General features: G+C 48.2%; 1 protein-coding gene across 4 annotated transcripts in view; it reads left to right on the top strand.

The window, feature by feature from the left end:
- The first annotated feature begins 747 nt into the window (after positions 1–747).
- The window catches only part of ARIH2 (ariadne RBR E3 ubiquitin protein ligase 2), a 46,427-nt gene continuing 41,174 nt past the window's right edge, over positions 748–6,000 (top strand). The window contains exon 1 of one of the 4 annotated variants that reach the window (XM_083426091.1): positions 748–838. The gene's annotated coding sequence lies outside the window, so the exon portion shown is untranslated. Of the gene's footprint in view, positions 1,002–6,000 lie in introns of all 4 variants that reach the window. The other 3 variants (XM_083426092.1, XM_083426094.1, XM_083426093.1) reach the window with 3 other exon arrangements.

Here is a 6,000-nt window from a genome sequence, read left to right as displayed (position 1 = left end):
ACTTTTTCAGCAGGGGGCCGGTTCACTGTCCCTCAGACCTTGTGGGGGGCCGGACTATATTTTGAAAAAAATATATATGAATGAATTCCTATGCCCCACAAATAACCCAGAGATGCATTTTAAATAAGAGCACATATTCTACTCATGTAAAAACACCAGGTAGGCCCCACAAATAACTCAGAGATGCATTTTAAATAAAAGGACACATTCTACTCATGTAAAAAACATGTTGATTCCAGTACTGTTTGCGGGCCGGATTTAGAAGGTGGTTGGGCCGGATCCAGCCCCTGAGCCTTCGTTTGCCTACCCATGTAGCCCTATCTGGAACCTTCTGCACGTGAACAGATCCTTAGCTATTGAGCTGGCCATCCCCATTCCCCTCCCACGCAAGTCAAATAAAGATGCATAAATTTCAGGGATCTATCTATCATTCATATATATATAGTGTCTCCCAGAGCAGCTTACAAATCACTAAAACAGAAAGTGGCAGCGGTGGGAATTGCAGAACTGGTGACCCTCCCATGTTTGCAATTCGTGGAGGATGAGACCAATTTATCACGAGGAAAAATTGGGCGAGAGTGGAGAAAGCGCCCTCCCCCACAGCCACCCACTCTAATGGTTCAGCCCGCGGACAACCCCCCCTCCTGACTTCGCACAATGGCTCGTTCCCGCCTTTAGTTTTTTTAAATCCCCTGAGGGACGCTCCTACGTCACGGACGCTCGGCTCCGCCCCCGCCCCCTTCTTCCCCGGCGGCGGAAGTGACGCCAGGCCGGAGGCCGGGGCTTCCGGTGCGCAGGCCACAGTGGCCCGGCTACCAATGGAGGAGCCCGCGGGGAGGTGATTTTCCTTCTTCTTCTTTTGCTTCTCCTCCCCATTTCCCTCTCCCTCCCCGGCTCTCTTCCGGCGCCCCCCCCCCGCCTCGCTCGCTGCCGCTGCGGGAGCTGCTTTCCCCCGAGTCCGCGGCCGCTGCGGCCTCTACGCCGCCCTCCCCGCACTCTGGGTGAGCGCAGAGGAGGAGGAGGAGCGGGGGGGGGGGTGAGCCGGGCCTTGTTTACATGGAAGGGGAGGGCGAGCGGGGAGAGGTTCCGCCTTCCTTTGGGCGGGGGGGGGGACTAAGGGTGAGTTTCAGGGCTTGGGGTGCGGGTTTTTTTTGGGGGGGGTCCTTTCCCGTTAGACCCACAAGGGGTGGGAACCAGCGAGGGGGTCCCGGCGCTCTCCCCACTCCCACAGGCAGGCGGGTGGGTGGTTGGGGGGCAATGTTGTGGGCGATACCTTCTCCCACCCCCGCCTTTGGGACCAGCCCACTTGGCCCTGCCAGCTTCATCATATTTTAATGTTGTATTTTAATCTTGTTTTTAAGTTGTATTCATTCAACTTTTTTATTATTGCTTCTTAGCCGCCCTGAGCCCGGCCTTGGCTGGGGAGGGTCGGGCTATAAATCAAAATTATTATTATTATTACTATCCAAAGAATGTCGGCTATGCGCTCGGGCGCTTCCTGAGCCTCCCTAGAGAAAGGGAAAATGGGGAGGGGGGTGGTGGGAGAGGTCCGTTGTAGGTTATTGGTGCCGGAGCTGCTTCTTTGTCCATGCACTGTGTTCCTTCCCACCACCACCACTCGCATGCGAATTGATTTACACACCCCCTCCCTGCACCTGCCTCAGCATCAGAGTGGCTGCTCTAGCGTTAGGTATTACTGCAAGTGGGTGCTAAACGTTTTAAGTTGGCCTCCCTCAACCTACCGTAGTCACCCACGTGTGTCCAAAACATCTGGGATGGCAGTAGGCTGAAGCTTAAGTAGTGCCACCTGCGTGTGAGTCTGCGTACAGGTTATGCAAATACAGTGGTACCTCGGGTTAAGTAATTAATTCGTTCCGGAGGTCCGTTGTTAACCTGAAACTGTTCTTAACCTGAAGCACCACTTTAGCTAATGGGGCCTCCTGCTGCTGCCGCGCCGCCGGAGCATGATTTCTGTTCTCATCCTGAAGCAAAGTTCTTAACCTGAGGTAATATTTCTGGGTTAGCGGAGTCTGTAACCTAAAGCGTATGTAACCTGAAATGTATGTAACCCGAGGTACCACTGTAATATCTTTTGGAAGGAAGCAAAATGTGTGTATTGCAGTAGACATACAGTCTACATTTAACTGTTCATAAGACGGGGGAAGGGTATCACCACAGAGTATTTAGCAGCAGATGAGGTCTGTGGGGAAAATTATTTAACTTTTATCTTTTGTGTGTACAGGTAGCATTTGCAATGTGGTACAGAAGGCACTTCTAGGTGGAAGCTTTTGCCTAGGCAGGTTTGAATGTGTGAGCTTCGCTTCTTGAGCATAGTTAACTGCCATACAGGCGAGACGTCTTTGTCAACTTCAACTAAGTCTGTGGTCCCAGCCATATTTGCATAATTTGCTGGGACTTGGGTAGTTAAGGGATAGGTTGCTACAGAGCAGGCTACTTTGCTTTTGTTATGTTAGGTGGTCCCTATTATGAAAGGAATACTCTTGATTTAGTGAGGAGTTACTTTACAGAGCGGGGGTGGGGTGGGAGAGAATCTGTGGGTTTCCAGGTGTTACTGGTCTGCTACTCCCATAATCCCTGCCCTTTGGCCATGCTGGCTGGAAATGATGGGAGCTGAAGTCCAGCATCATTTGGAGAGTCACAGGTTCACTGTTTATTCTCAAGAGTTATGTAATTATTTGCTTCTGATTGAAATTTTCCCTTGTGTGTGGATATTACTTAAAGTAGCTTTGGACTAAGGCTCATAATTGTAGCAAATTATTTCTGGATATATATAGTATTCATGGGTAGTTCTGTCTCCTGAAGGCATTGTATAATCTTCTTTTAAAACTGGGCATTTCATACTGTAGATAAGTGCTCAACACAAATTTCTTACATTCTCCATGATACATTGAGCTGATCTTGTATGTATCTTGTAAGGACCAGTCACCTTTCAAAAAACGAAGTTTCTCTGTAGTTGTTTCACTATCCGAGTCAAGTTGTTGTAGCAAAATAATTGCAGTAGTCTTAATGTCCTAATCTGGCATACCTAGGTTTGGGAACAGATATTGAACTACTGTTACCCATGTGGATAATAGAATTCCTTGGTCCAATTCATGTCCCACTACAGTTTGCCTAAGACAACTGAATCTAGTACAGAGTTAATCAGTTCCTAGCGGCTACTGTTGACAGTAATGAAAACAAACAGGTGCAGGACAAGAGACTGATTTGGAGCAGGGGGAAGTGTCTGATCCCAGAATTCAGGTGTGAATGTATTGGGCATCCTTCTCCAATCTGGTGCCCGCCAGATGTTTAGTATCACATCAGGTTGGAGAATGCTGGTACAAGCAACCCCTGATTTGAGTGGGAGTTGTGTTCCTGGCCCCTGTGTGCATCAGGGGAGTGCACATAAGCCTGTTCTGCCCTCTTCTGGGTCCAAAACAACCCCTGTGCCAGTGGTCACACATCAATTGAATGTGTGCTAAATAGTTGCCACCTGTATTGGGCATCTGTGTCCCCTTACACTCTGTTGACTGTCTCTCACGTAAATAAACATTGGATGTAATTTTTAGTAGAATCCCGTGGAATCTACAAAATCTGTAGAATCCTGGAAATTGACCAGTTAATTCTTATTTTATTTACTTGAGACATTTATTCACTTCCCTTTAGCCACAAAGGCTCTTAGAGCAACTGACTTAACCAATGATAAGATGATGCCTTCCCTAAGGCTTGCAATCTAAAAAGACATGGCATAGAAGGAAAAAAGAATGTGAGAGAGCAGGGAAAGCAGACTCAGGCACAAGCTCTTATAATTCACTTACATGGTTCTGTCTGTGAAGATTCTGGATGTCCAGAAGAGCAGCAACTTCTTGCCTATGCCAGCTGTCTTGCCCTTGATAAAGAGGAGTCCTTCCCTTTTCCTCACCCAGCTCAGATGTGGGAGCAGAGCAGGCGACAGTGTCCACGCCAAAAGATATGGATGGCGCACAGTTCCTCAAGCAGCTGACTTAATGGCATTGGAATCTTCACATGAGAGGGCTTGATGGAGCCACCATCCTCGCTTGCCAAAGGCGGTGGCAGTTCTGGCTGTCTTGGCCTCAACAAACAACAATCCCACCTTGGCAGTACCTGCCTCCCAGATCAGATCTGGAAGCAGAGCAGCAGGAGACAGTGTCCAGGCCAAGAGGACGGGGGCTGTTCCTGCCACACCATCCCAAAGACTACAAAGACAACGTGGTTGCTGTAGTCATGTATGGGTAGCACTCTGCAGTACTTCAGCCATCTTAAATGTATTACCATTCCAAGGATCAGGGCACTATATGAACTAAAGAGTGTGGCATAATGAGTTTTTATACAACAGACTTTTATTCACCAACAAAGGATTGAAAGAGGCTTGGATTCTGAAGGGAGAAAGCATCCAAATATTCTTTTACTAGAAAATGAGGATTGTTGAGGATTGTATTAAATACTTGTTCTCCCATGTAACTGACCTTCCCACATAATGTTTCCATGTTGACTAGTTCCTCTGGCAGTTGCTCTAATTTTTTTCAGAGTGCCTGCCTCTGGAAAGCATATGTAAGTTGGCCTTTTTAGTAGTGTGTTAAAATTTCAGGTATAGTATTGCCGTTGTTGTATGCTCTAGACAAAAAAAATAAATCAATATTCTACAGCAGCATGAAGCCTGAATAGAAATTTCTCTCATGTTTCCCCTTTATATTCCATTAGTTTATACCAGGGGTGGCCAACTCCCAAGAGACTGCGATCTACTTGCAGGATTAAAAACTGGCAGTGATCAGGGCGAAGTTGTTGAGCTTTTTTTTTTTTAGGGAGGAAGAAAGCCCCGTGCTTTTGGGAGGAAGAAAGAGGAACAGCCACTCGCCAACAGATCGCTTGGGAGTACAGTGGTACCTCGGGTTACATACGCTTCAGGTTACAGACTCAGCTAACCCAGAAATAGTACCTCGGTTTAATAACTTTGCTTCAGGATGAGAACAGAAATCATGCTCTGGCGGCAGCAGGAAACCCCTAAAGTGGTGCTTCAGGTTAAGAACAGTTTCAGGTTAAGGACAGACCTCCGGAATGAATTAAGTTCTTAACCCGAGGTACCACTGTATATTCTTTCTGTGGCTCCCCTCTGGGAAAATGTGCTCTGAGCCTCAGAAGCCCAGTTATGTCACCCCTTGCCTGCAGAGCTGGCAGCCCCATACCCATTTCCAAACCCTTCCCCTTGTGGAGTGTTCCCTCAGCCTCCCCATCTCTCCTCACCCTTGGCCAGCCCTGGGGGCACCATTTGTCTGGGGACCTTGTAGCCAGGGCTGCTGCAACAAGCAGCCACTCCAGCCTTTGGAAGGCAGAGATGCGAGAAGGCATCAGAGGAGGGATGGGAGGAAAGAGGGATGGAGGCCAGTGTTGCCTGCGGCACCCCTGACCATCATTCAAGGCACCCCTGGGCGCCACAACACACTGGTTGAAAACCACTGCTGTAACTAATGATTGCGAGTGATACTAAAAGCTAGTGATTATCCATTTTCTTCTGCTTTCTGACAAATATCTACTGCCACAGAGAAAGAGTAACATATGCGCTTGATGTAATGCTGCTCTCCGATGTGTAGTTCTTACCTATGTGTAGTTCTTTAGCCTTAAACCACGGGTGGGGAACTAGCAGTGGGTAGAACAACAAGTGTAAATGTGAGGTCTGTACAGTAGGCCATGCTCTCCCTCTGCCTGGGGGGAGTCCTGAGGACCAGATAGGGAGGCTTGGAGGGCTGCATTTGTTCCCTGAGCCTGAGGTTCCCCACCCCTGCCTTTAAACAGAACTACCGTATTTTCCGCTCTATAAGACGCACCAGACCACCAGACACACCTAGTTTTTGGAGGAGGAAAACAAGAAAAAAAATATTCTGAATCTCAGAAGCCAGAAGAGCAAGAGGGATCGCTGCACAGTGAAAGCAGCAATCCCTCTTGCTGTTCTGGCTTCTGGGATAGCTGCGCAGCCTGCATTCG

Source organism: Podarcis tiliguerta (genome assembly GCF_965153285.1).
Source record: "Podarcis tiliguerta genome assembly, chromosome: 2".
Classification (NCBI taxonomy): Eukaryota; Metazoa; Chordata; class Lepidosauria; order Squamata; family Lacertidae; genus Podarcis; species Podarcis tiliguerta.
This window is presented reverse-complemented; position numbering and strand designations above follow the sequence as displayed.